Source organism: Mus caroli, unplaced genomic scaffold (genome assembly GCF_978045245.1).
Source record: "Mus caroli unplaced genomic scaffold, Mus_caroli_1 scaffold_2, whole genome shotgun sequence".
NCBI classification, from domain to species: Eukaryota; Metazoa; Chordata; class Mammalia; order Rodentia; family Muridae; genus Mus; species Mus caroli.
In genome coordinates, this window is record NW_028227257.1 from 107700357 (window position 1) to 107721482 (window position 21126).

Consider the following 21126-nt stretch of genomic DNA (forward strand, 5'->3'; position numbering starts at 1 on the left):
GGAGATGTTGAGACTTGCCTGAGTCTTAAGTGTGTTTTAACAGTGGTATCATGGCTTTTAGACTGGTTTGACTTATTAACTATTCAGAAGGGTGTGCCAAGATCTTCCACTATGGCTGTAGATTTGTTTATTTCTTTTTTGTAACATGTCCAGATTTTACAGTACTGTAAATAAAAGGTATTTATGAGTCTGTTGTAGTGGTACAATTCTAGCACTCAGTTTGAGGCCATCCTGGTCTGCATAGCAAGTTCTAGGTATATATATATATATAATCCTAAAATAAGTAATACGGTTTTTTTTTCACTGAATCTGGATCTCACCAACTTCACTATATTAACTGAGCAATGAGCCCCAATACTTCTCTGTCTCCATCTTTCCAGTTACAGGATTAAAGACATGCACCAATGTACCTGCTTTATTTATTTAATTTTAAGCATCTCATATATGATTACAATATTTGCATCATCTCCCCTACCCCAGCTTCTTTCATGACTCACTCATTCCCTCTTATCCTTTAAAAATTGCTACATATATATTTCTACACACACACACACAAACACATACGTCTTAGTTTGTGTTTTATTGCTGTGGAGAGACACCATGACCATGACAACTCTTATAAAGAAAACATTTAATTGGGGCTGGCTTACAGTTTCAGAAGTTCAGCCCATTATCATGATGGTGGGAAGCATGGCAGTGTGCAGGCAGATATGGTGCTGGAAGAGCCAAGAGTTCTACATTTTGATCCAAAGGCAGCACCAGGAGACTGTCTTCTGAAGGGAGCCAGGAGGAGGAGGTTCTCTTCTTCACTGGGCACATGAGGCCTCAAAACCTGCCTACATAGTGACATCCTTCCTCTGACATTGCCACACCTCCCAATAGTGCCACTTCTCATGGGCCAAGCATATTCAAACCACCACAATGAACATACATACATGTATAAATAGAGCCTGTTGAGTCCTAAAAGGTCCCACCTGTAGATGAAAGGTTATTCAATTCTGAGTCACAACCAAACAAACTTAGGCAAACCCTTTACTGACTGAACTATTCCCTAGCCCCTATCCTACCTTGTATATCACTTTTAGCATCAAAAGAACTTGGTTAAAGCAGTCTCTCATGTTTGCTCCCTATCCCTTTCCCAAACATCTCTGCTTTACCCCAGGTGCTGATACAGCTGCCTTACGAGCAGTACTGCCCAGAGACATGTGAGGGGTGAGAACCTCACAAAGAAAGGCTAGTGGATACGTTTAAAATGCATACATTTTGTTGAAACAGACATATGAGAGAATGCTTTGCCGAGAACAGACACATAGTGTTTTTCTGGAAGCTGCCTGGAGAAAGGGCATGTGATGTTGTGCTGATGTGGACCCTGGAGAGGAGACGTGATGTTTGGAAAGGGTATTAAGTATAACCTGACTGACAGTGGACAAGCTCTTGCACTGGTTCACTTTGTCACTCTTTGTGGTCTTTGTTGGGCTTTGCTGGGGCTGGTCTTTGCTGAGGACGCTCTGGCATTCGTTCACCTTGCTTTCTTCGCTGATCCTCACTTCATAGAGAGAAATGCACCAAAGACTTCTGGTGGTGTTCCAGCTGCTGCTTCTGAGGACTCATTCCAATTGGCAGGGCCTGGTGGGGTCTTCTGGATTGAGCCACTGCTACTTATTTGTGTTGGTGTTTTGCTAGTGGACTGGACTGCTGACAACAAAGACTGGAAACACCCCAAAGAACTACTTCCCCTTGTCCTATTAGCCATCTTCCTCCCCTACCTTTTGTCACTGGGCTATAAGGGAGTTGAAGCATTTAAGAACCCTTATTAAAGTAGGCTTTGAATAATCTAAGCCTATATATACCCTGTCTTAAAGTTAATTTTAGCATATTACTTAGTTAGAATATAAAATGTCTATCAACTAGGTAAAGGCTAGCCTTTCCTAAACTATATTTCATTGAGTATCATTTCACATAATATAAATAGGTGCTTGAGTGAAAAAAATTTTTGAAAAGGGCCTCTTTCCAAAATACATTTTACTACCTTGAAGGCTTTGGGAAGTCTGTAGTAAAAACCTGTTGAGTTGTACTTCCTGACATTTGTTGGCTATAAACACTCTTTCAAATTAACATCTCAACATAGGATTAAAAAAATAGGTCAATTGAGGGCACAAGTTTCATGTAGTAAAGAATATTTTCTCAAATACAGGATATCAGCTCTCTACTACGAAACAGAATTAATAAAAACATTAAACAACTTGAAGTGCAGAGTCAGAAACATCTTTAAATGCTGTCAAGAACTCATAAAAATATACATTATATCATGTGTCAATATTGCAAAATGCTACATGATACATTAAAACTATCAGATTACACTCATTACCCTATAATCTTCTACTCATATGTTTATATGTTTTTGCATTGTATCTGCAAAATGACTCCTGTCATAAATATTATGCATGAGTTATAGAAATAGACATACTATAACTGGAACAATAAAGGACTCTGTGAGACAAGAAAGTAATAGCTTCGGATAATGACATTATTGGGATGAGAGACTGATTAAAAATTTTAACAGCTCTGAACTTTGGAATGAAGGGCAGTGAGAATGTCATTTTCACCCAGGACCTAATCTTAGAAAGAAAGGAGTTGGCATTTATTTCTGAGATCTTCAGGGACAGAAATAAGGACAAAGTGTGGCAATGCTGGGAAAAACTTGATACAACAGACAGTGGGGAGGAGCCCCATGCTGGGGAAGATGCTCGGGGCTGGGTCTGAGCAGCTCTAGTAGACTGCGGTTGGCATACTTATCTGTGCCCAGGAGAGGAAGGAGATCCCACCCACACCTCGAAGCTGTCCTGAGCAGACAAATGGGCTGGGGGAGGGGCGAGTCTTGATGCCAACACCCACCGTGACAGTTATTTGAGCTTGACCAATTGCTCATAAGTAATGGCAAACTAAGGTAAATGAACACCTACCTCTTCTGGAAACAGCATTGCTTCCCTAAGTCACATCTTGGGCTAGTTTTGCTGTGTGAATGCTCCATACAGTGTAGGTGCCCTCCAGGGCCAAGGATGCTTAAACCAGAAGGGAGCACTGGCCCACTCCATATCCTTTCCGATTCATGGCACTCTTAGACTGCTGGAGTATCTGGAATGGCTCACCCCGCCAGCTGCCTTGTTCCTCCACAGGGAGAAAGATATGTTTTCAAGGAAAGTGCAGCCACACTTTGCTGTCAACCATGGGGTTAGGATTTGGACAGATCAGGTAACTGATGGGTCCTCTCACATTGCACACATCCAGTGTGGTTTAAGCACTAATGACTTTTGTAGTAAGACTTCTTCAGTATATTTGTAAATGCTTTTAGGTTCCTGAAGGACTGGACACTGAAAACACAATGACACCTGTGCATGTCTTTTTATTGTTTACTTCATGTCCCAGAGGGCAACAATGAGTTTAAGGAAAGAGGACTGCTGAGGCAGATGTGACAGACTGTCCCTCCACTCAAGTCCCCTTCTGTGGAGAGCTTGCATTGCTCTGGGTGGCCAGGGGTGCTGTGTGCAGATATTCTTGGCCAGCAGCTCCTGAGAAGCTGTCCCAAGTATAGACAGCTATTATAGCTCCTTAATGTAAGTGTAGAGGGCTGGTGAGATGGCTCAGTGGGTAAGAGCACCCGACTGCTCTTCCGAAGGTCCAGAGTTCAAATCCCAGCAACCACATGGTGGCTCACAACCATCTGTAATGAGATCTGGCGCCCTCTTCTGGAGGGTCTGAAGACAGCTACAGTGTACTTACATATAATAAATAAATAAATCTTTAAAAAAAAGGTAAGTGTAGAAAAGATAATATATGTAAATACACATATATAAAAGTACATAGACTGTAGCTCAAACATCGGACATTAGCTTCTCATGGTCTAAAGCAGGGGTTCTCAACCTGTGGGTCACAATCCCTTTGTGGGGGGTCAACTTCACAAGGGTTGCCTAAGACCACCAGAAAGCATATATTTGCATTATGATTCATAATAGTAGCAACATTAAAGTTATGAAGTAGCAATGGCAGTGATTTTATGGTTGAGGGTCACTACAACATGAAGAACTGTATTTAAGGGTCGCAGCATTAGGAAGGTTGAGAACCCGCTGCTCAAGAGCCTCAGAAGTCCAAGATCAAGGCACTGGCAGATTCTGTCTGGTGAATCGTGCTTCCTGCTTCAGAGACAGTGGTCTTCCCACCATGTTCTCCTGTGAGAAGAGGAGGGATGGCTCTGTGACCTCTCCTGTTAGGACCTAAACCAATTTCTGAGAATTCTGTCTTCATGCCTTGATCACCTCCTAAAGGTCTGACCTCTTAACAACATCATGTTGAAGGTTAGGATTTTAGTATCTGAGTATCTGTTTAGTATCTGTTTAATGTTTGGGGGAGATACATCTAGTCAGCCTACACCATATCACTCACCTTACCAAAGTTATACCCATATGCCTTAGACAGACACATAAGGGTTACTGAATGGACAGAACAGTCAGCCTGCACCACTTTAGAACTCTCAACTCAGATACAGAGACAGAGAAGCTGGGAATCATCCCCAAGATATAATCCTCAGTTATCAAATTCTGAAGAGAAATCTCCCAACCAAGCCAGGCCTGCCTATGTCAAGGTTGGGAGCCTGTGTAGAACCTGCTTGGGAACTAGCGATGTTGAGGGATATGCTAGAGACATCTGAGCTAATGGTCTCCAAAGCTCAGATATCTATGGAAGCAATGACAATTGTTAACAATGTAGCTTTGGGCACTCCTACCTGCAGGGTCTAGTGAGGCAGCTAAAGAAAGTGTAGAGATATAAATGGACAAGCAACAGAGATAGTACTTACTGTAAGCTCTCAAAATACATCAAGTGGAAGATCAAGGAGATGAAACTATCTGTTCCCCCAAACAGTCATGATCCTTGGTGAGCTTTTGGGGTCTGAGTTAATCCTGGGGCCCATTCATTGTAGAGGAATCTGGGGATTTCCTGTGGGGGGGCACAATACCATAATAAGTATAAATGGTAATTATTTTTCCACTCATATACCATTTACTCTGGAAACAGTGCAGTAGGGCCAAAAGAATAAAAACATTTCAGGCAGGTGCTATTAGACACACTTCAATGGTTACCTCAGTCCTCTTCTAATTAGAGAAATACATATAGAGTCTACATGGAGCCTGGTCAAGGTCTGGATCATGATTTGTGGAATGGACTCTGGGGCCTGTCCCTTGTCCTTGACCAGTTCTTGTAACTGAGATATTTGGTGGCTGGCACAAACCACATATTGGGTCTTCCGATAAGTGCCAGAGGTTTTGTGATAGGAAAGACCCAGTGGCAGTTTCTGAAACTACCTTCTCTTTCCTGATTCTACAACAATCTAGTCTGTGCTTCCAAAGGCTGCTGGTCACATCATCATGTGAGATTCTTATAGTCCAACTTCAGCAATTCTTAAAGTCATAAGAGCCCCAATCAAAAGACCAAAGTCTCTCCTCTTTACCAAGATTGCTCTAGCTACTGCCACCACAAGTGTCCTACCTCCCAGCGACTGAGAACAATTAACTACAGACGTGGGATCATCTCTTGAGAAGTCTAACCAAACAAATTGATTATATAGACCCTGAAGGAGATGCCATTCATTCTAGTGGGGATATGTACAAAGTCCGAAGCTGGGTGTTTTAGCTTCTTGTCAGATAGGCAACTGATAGAAAAGGGTTATGTTGGGTCATAGCTTTGAGGTCTCAGTCCATGACAGATTGGACCTTCTTGTTCTTGGGTCTGTGGCAAAGCACCACATCACGGAGAACGTGGCAAAACAAAGCTTCGCACCTTGAGGCAGGGCCATGATGCCTACTGGTTACATCCTGGGCTGTACCCTCTCGAGATAACTTTCAGAATGGCTTTTAAAAGGCAGAGCCCAAGGGTCAGTCCAGCCCAGATGGGACACTTTGTGAGACCAGGACAATTGATCTTTGAGGATGGATAGCTTATATGATTCTTTGTATCAGGATCCTTCAAGTGTCACCAGGAAGCTATTGTAATTTTAAAACTCAATATAAAAGAAATTCATGGGGTCAGAGAGATGGCTCAGTAGTTAATAGCTCTTAACTGCTCACCCAGAAGACCTTGGTTTGATTCCCAGCACTGACATAGAAGCTTACAACCCTCTATAACTCCATTCCAGGGAATCCAATACTTTCTTTGGCCTCTACCAGCACCAGGTATATGCATGGCTCACAGACATACATGCAGGCAAACCACCCACACACACATAAAATAAAAAATAAATCTCAAAAAATGTTAATCATTAACTAAAATATTGGTGTCTTGCTATGATTGTCATTGTGCTTATTCAATTAATATTCAAGTTGTGTGGTAACATCGACCTTTGAGAGCCTTTTCAAATTAGCTCCTGAATCCTTTTGACAAGACACTAGACATCTTTGTTATCCCCCTTTGTTCTTAGATATGATCAGAGGTTTTTATCCTTAATTCTGTTATCCCTGGAAAGCCCAGGTTGGAAAAGCATACTGCTGTGGCTTCTAGCTGTGGCTGTAGGGAAAATGTGGATTCTGCAGGATTTCTAACTGCTGCCCTCATTTGCTGAGAGTGAAGCAAGTGTCCTCAATTAAAGGGAATGAGATTACCCTGTCACAGCCTTGAGCTGCACATAGGCAACAGACCACACAGCAATGACATACACGGGTCCACGGATCAGACAGTTATAAACACAGCCACAGAGGGCACTGATCATGCGTAGTATGGATACAGCCAGGTCGGCTTTCCTTCAACATTTCAAATGTGTAGGTTTAATTCTGAAATAGCTCAAGAGGCACTCATAGGTTAATTCCATCTGTGAGCTATAGGACACTTGCAATGAAGAGTTTGGACTGGTGCGATTCCTGGTCCCTAGCTCAGGAAGCCTTGGCTTATCATGAAGTGCTCAGTGTGTGAGGCGGCATCAGCAGGAATGGCAGTGAGACTCCAAGGAGAATACAGGCATGTCAGACCATAGCCTGGGTACCCACTCACACCCTTTCACACCCAGGAGTGGCAGGGGGCCTCTCTTCACATTGGAAAGGCAGATTCCAATTGGCCTGGACTCCTAGCTGTTTATCAGGACCAGCAGCTTCCTTCTATCCCTCCTTTATTTTAGAAAAAAGACCCCAAAGTTCAGATTATCACCATAGTCCCTTGGCTCTTCTCCTCTGTCATTTTTAAAATGGAGTTCGTTTTATGTAAAGAGTGTAAAAACTAGAAGTGGCCGGTCCTTCATCCAAGTTAAACCAGCTGGCCAGTGCACACAGGGCAGCTCAAGTGTTCTTGGCTGGAGAAGCCATCAGCGATGGATGTTTATGTGACTGCCATTTCCCACCTTGAGGACGAAGGGATAACACAAAAGAGATGTTGAGGCGGTCACATGACTTCTGAAACCTCTGCAGTGTTCCAGCTCTTGGTTCTTGCCTGTTGTAAAGGTTGTTTTTTTTTTTTTCTTAAAACTATTCTTGAATTCCCTAAAATAACCAAGAATTGTTAGAATGCTTAAGCTAGTTTAGATGAAGTTCTATTTCTTGAAACCCAAAAATGCCCCCAATAAAATGTGATTTTTTTTCCCCTGGGGTTAGCGGGGCTCCGGGATAGTCAATTCATGATAGTTCTGGTGTGGAGTGCTAATGTGTGTTTTGAGAACAAGGGGAACAAGTTGAAATCCAGGGCTAAGTCTGGATAATGATGACATTTCTCTGCTTTGGCCTATATAGCCTGGAGGCCTCCAGCTTGTAGCAGAGAAAGGGAATCTCAGAGAAATTGCAAACCTACCAGCTCTGCTCCTTCTCTGGGCATACAGGCAAGCTGTCCATTCTGCATGCCAGATTGAGATACTGTCGTTTAAAATCTCAAAGTTCCCAAGCCTTGAATCCTGAGTGGAAAATTGGACCCCCCAAGGCTCGTGGCTGTTGGCCTTGAGTTAAGTGACACCCTTTGTTCTTGCCATGGGAAGTTCAATTTAGAGCAATTTGGAGTGATTCCCTCTAGTCTCAGGGCATCATTAGGTATTTCCAGGCTGGTGGTTAGCTTGGTAAAAACCACTTCCCCATATTAGAAGATCACAGGGACTATTGAAAAGACATCACAGAGTGTGTGATTTTAAGCAAGTCATAGTTTTCAGATTACCAGTATTTTCAGACAGTTTAAAAAGTGCTCGTATCTTGTATATAAACACCATCTATATAGTAAAGCTCACCTTGACCTTGGAAAAACGTCTCTTTAGTGCAGCATGGAAATGTGCTCTCCTTGGGTATCACAGGATATTCAGGAACATTTTGTTTTATTTTATTTTCCTTATAACCCAGATGTAAACCAATAACTATGAACCTTGGTGAACAACTACAGACCACAGCTCCACAGCTTAGGGGTAACAGCTCCTTTAGTGAGCTTCTCTTAACCGTGCTGCGGAGCTGTCTTTTGTTACTTGTACGTGGTCACCGTTGATTGGCTCTCAAGCGTGACTCCACTCTAGTGCAGTAAGAGCAGGGCTCTTAGATGACGTCAGCGCTGGCGGATTTTCAGGCTCTAATCTCTTAATGTGCTAAAGGTTGTACGATACCACCACAGGCATTTCAGCCGATGATATAGATAACAGTCACCACCATGGGCTACGTCGGTGCAAAATACCAATGTGCCCTGAGCTGTGCACAGGCATGCACATTCATTTTATTTTGGGCAGTGCCAGGATCGGAATCCAGGGCCTGGCACACATAGGACAGGCTAGCACTTACCAGCGGAACCGCATCCCGAGCCTAACATTCAAGTGTCACAGAAGAAGATTGCTTTTCAAACTGCATCTATCCAAATGAATTTTCCTCCATTTTTCAAGGTGCATTTAGGCAATGAGAGCACTTTTGAAAAAGCTCTAGAGTGAAACCTTAAATAGCGTTTTTTCTTAGAGATAGAATCTCTCTGTGTAGCTAATGCTGGCCTGCTGCGGTTCTTCAGGCTAGCTGGCTCAAGAGGTTTTGGGAAATTCTCCAGATTTGCCTTTCATCTCACTGTAGAAGTGCTGGGGTTATAAAAGCCACTGTGTCAGGCTTTTTATGTGAATTCCAGAGACCGAACTCCGGTTTTCAGGCTTTTATGGTAAGTGGTTTTCCCAGCTGAGCCATCTGAGCCATCGCCGGCACTGTTTGTTGACTTTGAACCGATCCATCTTTTTTTTTTTTTTTTTTTAATATTTTTATTACATATTTTCCTCAATTACATTTCCAATACTATCCCAAAAGTCCCCCATAGCGCCCCCCACTTCCCTACCCACCCATTCCCATTCTTTTGGCCCTGGCATTCCCCTATATTGGGGCATATAAAGTTTGCAAGTCCAATGGGCCTCTCTTTCCATTGATGGCCGACTAGGCCATCTTTCGATACATATGCAGCTAGAGACAAGAGCTCCAGGGTTCTGGTTAGTACATCATGTTGTTCCAACAATAGGGTTGCAGATCCCTTTAGCTCCTTGGGTACTTTCTCTAGCTTCTCCATTGGGAGCCCTGTGATACATCCAATAGCTGACTGTGAACATCCACTCCTGTGTTTGCTAGGCCCCGGCATCGTCTCACAAGAGACAGCTATATTTGGGTCCTTTCAGCAAGATCTTACTAGTGTATGCAATGGTGTCAGCGTTTAGAAGCTGATTATGGGACGGATCCCTGGATACAGCAGTCTCTAAATGGTCCATCCTTTCATCACAGCTACGAACTTTGTCTCTGTAACTCCTTCCCTGGGTGTTTTGTTCCCAATTCTAAGAAGGTGCACAATGTCCACACTTTAGTCTTCATTCTTCTTGAGTTTCATGCGTTTATCAAATTGTATCTTATATCTTGGGTATCCTAAGTTTTGGGCTAATATCCACTTATCAATGAATACATATTGTGTGAGATCTTTTGTGATTGTGTTACCTCACTCAAGATGATGCCCTCCAGGTCCATCCATTTGGCTAGGAATTTCATAAATTCATTCTTTTTAATAGCTGAGTAGTACTCCATTGTGTAAATGTACCATAATTTCTGTATCCATTCCTCTGTTGAGGGACATCTGGGTTCTTTCCAGCTTCTGGCTATTATAAATAGGGCTGCTATGAACATAGTGGAGCATGTGTCCTTTTTACCGGTTGGGACATCTTCTGGATATATGCCCAGGAGAGGTATTGCTGGATCCTCCGGTAGTACTATGTCCAATTTTCTGAGGAACCGCCAGACTGATTTCCAGAGTGGTTGTACAAGCTTGCAATCCCACCAACAATGGAGGAGTGTTCCACTTTCTCCACATCCTCGCCAGCATCTGCTGTCACCTGAATTTTTGATCTTAGCCATTCTGACTGGTGTGAGGTGGAATCTCAGGGTTGTTTTGATTTGCATTTCCCTGATGATTAAGGATGTTGAACATTTTTTCAGGTGCTTCTCTGCCATTCGGTATTCCTCAGGTGAGAATTCTTTGTTCAGTTCTGAGCCCCATTTTTTAATGGGGTTATTTGACTTTCTGGAGTCCACCTTCTTGAGTTCTTTATATATATTGGATATTAGTCCCTTATCTGATTTAGGATAGGTGAAGATCCTTTCCCAATCTGTTGGTGGTTTTTTTGTCTTATTGATGGTGTCTTTAGCCTTGCAGAAGCTTTGTAGTTTCATGAGGTCCCACTTGTCAATTCTCGATCTTACAGCACAAGCCATTACTGTTCGATTCAGGAATTTTTCCCCTGTGCCCATATCTTCAAGGCTTTTCCCCACTTTCTCCTCTATAAGTTTCAGTGTCTCTGGTTTTATGTGAAGTTCCTTGATCCACTTAGACTTGACCTTAGTACAAGGAGATAGGAATGGATCGATTCGCATTCTTCTACATGTTAACAACCAGTTGTGCCAGCACCATTTGTTGAAAATGCTGTCTTTCTTCCACTGGATGTTTTTAGCTCCCTTGTCGAAGATCAAGTGACCATAGGTGTGTGGATTCATTTCTGGGTCTTCAATTCTATTCCATTGGTCTATTTGTCTGTCACTATACCAGTACCATGCAGTTTTTATCACAATTGCTCTGTAGTAGAGCTTTAGGTCCGGCATGGTGATTCCACCAGAGGTTCTTTTATCCTTGAGGAGAGTTTTTGCTATCCTAGGTTTTTTGTTATTCCAGATGAATTTGCAGATTGCACTTTCTAATTCGTTGAAGAATTGATTTGGAATTTTGATGGGGATTGCATTGAATCTGTAGATTGCTTTTGGCAAGATAGCCATTTTTACAATGTTGATCCTGCCAATCCATGAGCATGGGAGATCTTTCCATCTTCTGAGATCTTCTATAATTTCTTTCTTCAGAGACTTGAAGTTTTTATTATACAGATCTTTCACTTCCTTAGTTAGAGTCACGCCAAGATATTTTATATTATTTGTGACTATTGAGAAGGGTGTTGTTTCCCTAATTTCTTTCTCAGCCTGTTTATTCTTTGTGTAGAGAAAGGCCATTGATTTGTTTGAGTTAATTTTATATCCAGCTACTTCACCGAAGCTGTTTATCAGGCTTAGGAGTTCTCTGGTGGAATTTTTAGGGTCACTTATATATACTATCATATCATCTGCAAAAAGTGATATTTTGACTTCATCTTTTCCAATTTGTATCCCTTTGATCTCCTTTTGTTGTCGAATTGCTCTGGCTAGGACTTCAAGTACAATGTTGAATAGGTATGGAGAAAGTGGACAGCCTTGTCTAGTCCCTGATTTTAGAGGGATTGCTTCAAGCTTCTGACCATTTACTTTGATGTTGGCTACTGGTTTGCTGTAGATTGCTTTTATCATGTTTAGGTATGGGCCTTGAATTCCTGATCTTTCCAAGACTTTTATCATGAATGGGTGTTGGATCTTGTCAAATGCTTTTTCCGCATCTAAGGAGATGACCATGTGGTTTTTGTCTTTGAGTTTGTTTATATACTGGATTACGTTGATGGATTTCCGTATATTGAACCATCCCTGCATCCCTGGGATGAAACCTACTTGGTCAGGATGGATGATTGTTTTGATGTGTTCTTGGATTCGGTTAGCAAGAACTTTATTGAGGATTTTTGCATCAATATTCATAAGGGATATTGGTCTGAAGTTTTCTATCTTTGTTGGGTCTTTTTGTGGTTTAGGTATCAGAGTAATTGTGGCTTCATAGAATGAGTTGGGTAGAGTACCTTCTGTTTCTATTTTGTGGAATAGTTTGTGAAGAACTGGGATTAGATCTTCTTTGAAGGTCTGATAGAACTCTGCACTAAACCCATCTGGTCCTGGGCTTTTTTTAGTTGGGAGACTATTAATGACTGCTTCTATTTCTTTGGGGGATATAGGGCTGTTTAGATCATTAACCTGATCTTGATTCAGCTTTGGTACCTGGTATCTGTCTAGGAACTTGTCCATTTCATCCAGGTTCTCCAGTTTTGTTGAGTATAGCCTTTGGTAGAAGGATCTGATGGTGTTTTGGATGTCTTCAGGATCTGTTGTTATGTCTCCTTTTTCATTTCTGATTTTGTTAATTAGGATGCTTTCCCTGTGCCCTCTAGTGAGTCTGGCTAAGGGTTTATCTATCTTGTTGATTTTCTCAAAGAACCAGCTCCTTGATTGGTTGATTCTTTGAATAGTTTTTCTTGTTTCCACTTGGTTGATTTCACCCCTGAGTTTGATTATTTCCTGCCGTCTACTCCTCTTGGGTGAATTTGCTTCCTTTTGTTCTAGTGCTTTTAGGTGTGTTGTCAAGCTGCTAATGTGTGCTCTCTCTAGTTTCCTTTTGGAGGCACTCAGAGCTATGAGTTTTCCTCTTAAAAATGCTTTCATTGCATCCCATAAGTTTGGGTATGTTGTGGCTTCATTTTCATTGAACTCTAAAAAGTCCTTAATTTCTTTCTTTATTCCTTCCTTGACCAAGGTATCATTGAGAAGAGTGTTGTTCAGTTTCCACGTGAAGGTTGGCTTTCTATTATTTATTTTGTTATTGAAGATCAGCCTTAGTCCATGGTGATCTGATAGGATGCATGGGACAATTTCAATATTTTTATATCTGTTGAGGCCTGTTTTGTGACCAATTATGTGGTCAATTTTGGAGAAGGTACCATGAGGTGCTGAGAAGAAGGTATATCCTTTTGTTTTAGGATAGAATGTTCTGTAGATATCTGCCAGATCCATTTGATTCATAATTTCTGTTAGTTTCACTGTGTCCCTGTTTAGTTTCTGTTTCCATGATCTGTCCATTGGTGAAAGTGGTGTGTTGAAGTCTCCCACTATTATTGTATGAGGTGCAATGTGTGCTTTGAGCTTTACTAAAGTTTCTTTAATGAATGTGGCTGCCTTTGTATTTGGAGCATAGATATTCAGGATTGATAGTTCCTCTTGGAGGATTTTACCTTTGATGAGTATGAAGTGTCCCTCCCTGTCTTTTTTAATGACTTTGGGTTGGAAGTCAATCTTATCAGATATTAGAATGGCTACTCCAGCTTGTTTCTTCATGCCATTTGCTTGGAAAATTGTTTTCCAGCCTTTCATTCTGAGGTAGTGTCTATCCTTTTCTCTGAGATGAGTTTCCTGTAAGCAGCAAAATGTTGAGTCTTGTTTGTGTAGCCAGTTTGTTAGTCTATGTCTTTTTATCGGGGAGTTGAGTCCATTGATATTAAGAGATATTAAGGAAAAGTAATTGTTGTTTCCTGTTATTTTTGATGTTAAAGTTGGCATTTTGTTCTTGTGGCTGTCTTCTTTTAGGTGTGTTGAGGGATTACCTTCTTGTTGTTTCTAGGGCGTGGTTCCTGTCCTTGTATTGGTTTTTTTCTGTTATTATCCTTTGAAGGGCTGGATTCGTGGAGAGATAATGTGTGAATTTGGTTTTGTCGTGGAATACTTTGGTTTCTCCATCTATGTTAATTGAGAGTTTGGCTGGGTATAGTAGCCTGGGCTGGAATTTGTGTTCTTTTAGTGTCTGTATAACATCCGTCCAGGATCTTCTGGCTTTCATAGTCTCTGGTGAAAAGTCTGGTGTAATTCTGATAGGCTTGCCTTTATATGTTACTTGGCCTTTTTCTCTTACTGCTTTTAGTATTCTATCTTTATTTAGAGCATTTGTTGCTCTGATTATTATGTGTCGGGAGGTATTTCTTTTCTGGTCCAGTCTATTTGGAGTTCTGTAGGCTTCTTGTATGTTCATGGGCATCTCTTTCTTTAGATTTGGGAAGTTTTCTTCTATAATTTTGTTGAAGATGTTTGCTGGTCCTTTGAGTTGAAAATCTTCATTCTCATCCACTCCTATTATCCGTAGGTTTGGTCTTCTCATTATGTCCTGTATTTCTTGGATGTTTTGAGTTAGGATCTTTTTGCATTTTACATTTTCCTTGATTGTTGTGCCGATGTTCTCTATGGAATCTTCTGCACCTGAGATTCTCTCTTCCATCTCTTGTATTCTGTTGCTGATGCTCGTATCTATGGTTCCAGATTTCTTTCCTAGGGTTTCTATCTCCAGTGTTGCCTCATTTTGGGTTTTCTTTATTGTGTCTACTTCCCTTTTTAGGTCTAGTATGGTTTTGTTCATTTCCATCATCTGTTTGGATGTGTTTTCCTGTTTTTCTGTGAGGACTTCTACCTGTTTGATTATGTTATCATGTTTTTCTTTAAGGATTTGTAACTCTTTAGCAGTGTTCTCCTGCAATTCTTTAAGGGATTTTTGTGCTTCCTCTTTATTGTCTTCTGCCTTTTTATCAGTGTTCTCCTGCATTTCTTTAAGTGTGTTATTAAAGTCCTTCTTGAAGTCCTCTATCATCATCAGGAGATATGCTTTTAAATCCGTGTCTAGCTTTTCCGGTGTGTTGGGGTGCCCTGGACTGGGCGAAGTGGGGGTGCTGGGTTCTGATGATGGTGAGTGGTCTTGGTTCCTGTTAGTAAGATTATTACGTTTACCTTTCGCCATCTGGTAATCTCTGGGGTTAGTTGTTATCGTTGTCACTATTTAAAGATTGGAGCAGAAGCTGTGTTCCACTCACCAGCAGTCTCTAAATCCTGTGGCGGGGGTCGTGTGTAGCTGACGGTACCCCGGTGCTGGTCCAGCCGGAAGAGGCCTGTGGTCCTACTCAGGCCGTTTTTCTGCTTCCCTAACTAATGCAGTCTCTGGTCCCGCGTGCAATTGGATTGGAGCAGAAGCTGTGTTCCACTCTCCAGAAGTCTTAAGATCCTGTGGTGGGTGTTGTGGGTAGCTGGTGAGTGTCAGCTGACCCTGCGCCCCAGCTGCCCAGGTGCTTTTCTGACCGGAAGAGGGTTGTGGCCCTATGTAGGCCAGATTTCTCTCTCCCCAACCAGAGCAGTCTCAGGTCCCGCGTGATTGGACTGGAGCAGAAGCTGTGTTCCACTCACCAGCATTCCCAAAATCCTGCGGCGGGGGTCTTGGGTAGCTGGCGGGTGTCAGGCAACCCTGCGCTCCCGCTACCCTGGCGCTGATCCGGCCTGGTGAGGCCTGTAGCCCTACTCAGGCCGGTTACTGCTTCCCTAACTAATGCAGTCTCAGGTCCCGCGCAATTGGATTGGAGCAGAAGCTGTGTTCCACTCACCAGCAGTCCCAAAATCCTGCGGCGGGGGTCGTGGGTAGCTGGCGGGTGTCAGGCAACCCTGCGCTCCCGCTACCCTGGCGCTGATCCGGCCGGGTGAGGCCTGTGGCCCTACTCAGGCCGGTTTCTGCTTCCCTAACTAATGCAGTCTCAGGTCCCGCGCAATTGGATTGGAGCAGAAGCTGTGTTCCACTCACCAGCAGTCCCAAAATCCTGCGGCGGGGGTCGTGGGTAGCTGGCGGGTGTCAGGCAACCCTGCGCTCCCGCTACCCCGGCGCTGATCCAGCCGGATGAGGCCTGTGGTCCTACTCAGGCCGGTTTCTGCTTCCCTAACTAATGCAGTCTCAGGTCCCGCGCAATTGGATTGGAGCAGAAGCTGTGTTCCACTCACCAGCAGTCCCAAAATCCTGCGGCGGGGGTCGTGGGTAGCTGGCGGGTGTCAGGCAACCCTGCGCTCCCGCTACCCTGGCGCTGATCCGGCCGGGTGAGGCCTGTGGCCCTACTCAGGCCGGTTTCTGCTTCCCTAACTAATGCAGTCTCAGGTCCCGCGCAATTGGATTGGAGCAGAAGCTGTGTTCCACTCACCAGCAGTCCCAGAATCCTGCGGCGGGGGTCGTGGGTAGCTGGCGGGTGTCAGGCAACCCTGCGCTCCTGCTACCCCGGCGCTGATCCAGCGGATGAGGCCCGTGGTCCTACCGAACCGATCCATCTTAACGGGGTTGTTTCCACTGCTTGCAGAGTGTTGCCCTGTATCACCGCAGACCTTCCAACGGCCTGCTTTTCTAATCTGTGCCCCTGGACTACGGTCTGGGCATCACATTACAATGTAGATTCACCTTCTAGGTCTGAGGCAGAGTCTGTGAATTTCCCATGAGCTCTGATCATGCCGGTCAACTCTTTGATGAAGGTTCTTAAGCCCCAGAAAACATTCTAAGATTATTTTTTATGCAGCTCTTTGGTTTCTTCGAGGCAGGGTCTTGCCATGTAGCCCAGGATGGTCTTAACGTGCCCTCATTTGGCCTCAGGTTCCTGAGTGATGGAGTTATAGCCTGTGCCCAATAGTACTCTCTCTCTCTCTCTCTCTCTCTCTCTCTCTCTCTCTCCTTCCTTCCTTTCTTCTCGTTTCTCTCCTTTCTCTTTTTTCTTTCCCTCCTTCCCTCCCTCCTCCCTCCCTCCTCCCTCCCTCCTCCCTCCCTCCTCCCTCCCTCCTCCCTCCCTCCTCCCTCCCTCCTCCCTCCCTCCTCCCTCCCTCCTCCCTCCCTCCTCCCTTCCCTTCCCTTCCCTTCCCTTCCCTTCCCTTCCCTTCCCTTCCCTTCCCTTCCCTTCCCTTCCCTTCCCTTCCCTTCCCTTCCCTTCCCTTCCCTTCCCTTCCCTTCCCTTCCCTTCCCTTCCCTTCCCTTCCCTTCCCTTCCCTTCCCTTCCCTTCCCTTCCCTTCCCTTCCCTTCCCTTCCCTTCCCTTCCCTTCCCTTCCCTTCCCTTCCCTTCCCTTCCCTTCCCTTCCCTTCCCTTCCCTTCCCTTCCCTTCCCTTCCCTTCCCTTCCCTTCCCTTCCCTTCCCTTCCCTTCCCTTCCCTTCCCTTCCCTTCCCTTCCTCTTTCTTTCTTTCTTTCTTTCTTTCTTTCTTTCTTTCTTTCTTTCTTTCTTTCTTTCTCTCTCTCTCTCTCTCTCTCTCTCTCTCTCTCTCTCTCTCTCTTTCTTTCTTTCTTTCTTTCTTTCTTTCTTTCTTTCTTTCTTTCGACAAGGTCTCACTCACTCCATGTCTCAGGCTGTCCTGGAACTCCTTATGTAGCCCAGGCTGGCCCTCAACTTACCTTGATCTACTTGCCTCCATTTCTTGAGAGTTAGGATTACATGTCTGAGTCACAAAACATCCCGCTTTCTTCTTTAGTTATAATTTTGTGAGGGGAATTATTTTAAAAGAAAAATAAATACTACTTAATTTCCAAAACTCTCTAAGTAGCATAATTGTTTGTGATGGTTAATGAAACAATTATGATACCGTTTTTCCAGCTGTGCATGGCATTTCTACCTCTTAGAAACTCACTATTACTAACTTGGTGATGCACAGGAGCAGTTACCTCAGGCCTACCCATGCAAATGCAGGAAAGGAGTCTGGGTTCTATGGTTTTGAATCAAGATCAGGATATTATACTTAACAAACTGTGTAGTTAAAATGCTTGATATACATCAATGGCTGAAAAGTCATTCTCTCAAAATATGTGACAATGTTTTTAACTCAGTTTTTGATTTCACTTTGAGTTCATAAAGTCGGGTCTCTAAGTGCCGGGAGAACTCACATCTGTGTATATAATTTTGGAGAGCTTTTTATTTAATGACAGACAGGTGAGCTCCCCTCCCCCCAGTACAAAGTTCAATAAAGCTGATTAAAAATTCATAGGAATAGAAAAAAATTGTCTTGTGAACTCAAAAAGTTTGATTTTTTTCCCGTATCCCATTTTTCTTTTTCTTTAGACAAAAAGCTCATAAGGAATCTTGATTACATTCCTAGGGGGAACGAAAATGTGTGTTTGTATATGTAAAGAGTACATTGGATGAGTGTGTTTAGTAAGAGGGAAGTGAAATGAAACCCAATTTTGACTTCCATTGCTCTTTAAAATACATTCAGTGGAGGAGTTTTTGTTGGATAAAAGCTCTGACATATGTCAAGAATGTTGAGTCACTTAAAAGAGGAGAAAGTCCCACCGTTAACTTAAGCCAAAACAGAGTCTTGATGTAGAAATAATACCCCAGCATAACACATAACCATTGTTTCAATATCTACTGAAAATTAAGACTTCTTTTCCTGCCCGGGTCACAACCTGCTCATCTCAGGTCATCCACTATGGCAAGGGGGGTACAGGATCCTCTTCTTTCATATGCTCCATTTTGTTTCAGAGCATCCGGAGGTGGAAAGGGGAAGGGCAGAGGGGACCTGGACCTAGCTGGTGCTTGGCTTCACGGCCAATCATCTCCTCCTCGGGGTGCTGGCAGGCTCTTTATAACTTCCTGTACAAAGTCTCTGTGGTGTCAAGTCCCAGCTGTTATCCCTCCTGCTGATGCACACTTTGCATAGCTTGTTTCCTGGACTTTCCACTCCACAAGGCTTGTAAAGTCTTGCAACTCTCAAAGGGTCTCTGGGCACAGAATTAAACATGGCGGCAGCTGATCTGTTTCCTGGTGGACGGTAGAATTGAATACCGTTCCTAACTCCACTCTCTATGCTTTCAACTATAGATGACCTCCTTACAGACATAGGGCTGGCTACCTGTTTTTTTTTTTTTTTTTGACTCTGAGATTCCACCCGGTGGACATAAAAATTTCATATTTTTAGGATCTTTGATGCTCCCACTGTAAGTTCAACTTTATTATTATTATTACCCTACTAACTTAAATTATGATTTGTCTTTGCACATGGATCACTTCCTATCCCACAGATCTGCACCAAATGATTTTCTTATGTTTTGTGTTCTCATTTGGACTCAGTAACTCTTTGCTGCAGATGGAGGCTGCCCATGACATGACAGGATGCCTAGCTACATCCCTGACCAACATCAAGGACTACTCATATCCAAATTCCTTAGGAACAACAACAAAAATGCATCCTGATTTAGACAATAGTCGCCTGGGGTGGGAGTGGGGGAGCAAAATCCTGTCTGAGACCCACCACCATTAATGCATGACCACAGGGCTAAGAGCAAACATGTACCACATCATGACCTACACCAGAATGAGGCCCAGACCTCTACTTCACAAACCCAGGGACCACTCCTGAAGTCAAGTGGATTACCTGGTGCCACAAAGTCTCTGTCCTAGGGCTGGAAAGGACCTGGGTTTCCTGACCCTCACACAGCACTCATTGTGAGGATGGGGACACATGATTATTAATTTTCAACAGCACTACTAATTTTAAAGTACCTATGCTTGGAATTTTCTGTGCCAAAATTAGAACACGGAAAAACCTTATCTAATTAGTTAGTGAATAGCACTGAATTAAAATTGGACACTATAATTAATCAATGCTAAATTGTAGTCAAACCCATTACCCTTGAGTAGATTATCTGTGTGACCCACTGTCCCCTTCTGACATCTAGAGCCAGGGGCTGCAGATACTGATTGGAGACCTTGGGGAAGGGGAGGGGCTGGACCCTGAGCGGCAGTAAATCATGTTGAGTTGTCTGTGGTTTGTTTCTGTCCGTGTCACTGTTCTCCTCCATGAACAAAGCTAATTGAGAACCGACTGCTGCAGACTTGTATTAGAGGAGGCTGGAGATGGAATAATACATACGGAACAAACAGAAATTATTCAATCGTCTAGCCTGACTATGCTCAGCTTCGGGTTTGAGTGATCAAATTGCCCGTTGTATTTTTTGTGTCCTCCAACTTGAATGATTAACTTAAAAGAATTCTTACATTTTAGTGTGTGTGTGTGTGTGTGTGTGTAGTATACATGTATGTTCCTGTCACCATAGCATATACATGAAGGTCAGGGGACACCTTGTGGAAGTCAGTTCTCCCCTTCATCAGCCATGTGAGTCGCAGGGATCCTACTCTTGATGGTGAGTACCTTTACAAACTAACCCATACTCTCTGACCCAAAATTACTATTATTACTGAATAGCTGAACAAAACAAATGCTTTTACAGGTTTGTTTTCAACAGTGTCTTATGTGACAGAGTTTCAGGGTCAAACTTTGACTTGTCCCACAGAGTGAGTTTCATTTCTGAACTCTGCTCCAAATGATGCTGTCTTAATTGATCAAGGGCCTCAGGCTAGATGAATGGCAGTCAGACCTCACTCACGTGTCTGAGTCTGGGTCACTGTGACCTACTGCTCGCCCCATACTGCCTTCTTCTCCCAGGCCTGTCTGTAGTGATCCAGTCTCCTCTGCTAGAAATCACCAGAAGTCTTCTTTCTTAATACTAATTTTGAAAATGTAAATGATAAAAATATGCATTTCCCAAACCCATCCTTGGTGTCAGATGCGGTGTTAACATGTCTGTTTTTTTTTTTTTTAATCCTTTCTCCCTTTGAAGAAGGCATTGTTTCCTTTCTGATGCTGGTCAACATACCCAAGATCCTCCAGATGTTCGTAGGGGTTGGAGGTTCTGAGGTCTCCTAAAGTCCCTGGCCCCTTTTCTTGACTGTAACATGGCCCTTGTCCCCGCATGAGGACGTTGGTGTGGTGGGCAGTTTTAATTGCCAACTTGATATAACCTAAAGGGACAAAGAGGAGAACTCTACATGAGGGATGGCCTGTGGGAATGCTTGTAAGCCATGGAATGGGGTCAATAATTGACGTGGGAAGACGTCACAGATGTGTGGACGGCACAGTTCTAGCTGTGGAGGAGAGGGGAACCTGGGCTGTGGAGAGGGGATCCTTGAGTTTCCGAGTCTCTGTCTTTGACTCTGGATGGGGTATGACTTAGTTCCTGACACTTTGACCTGCTTGCTGTTATGGACTGTGCCCTGGAATTGTATGCTCATTTCTAGTATAGTCATATATTATAGTCATAAAGCAACTTGGAAGAAGCTAA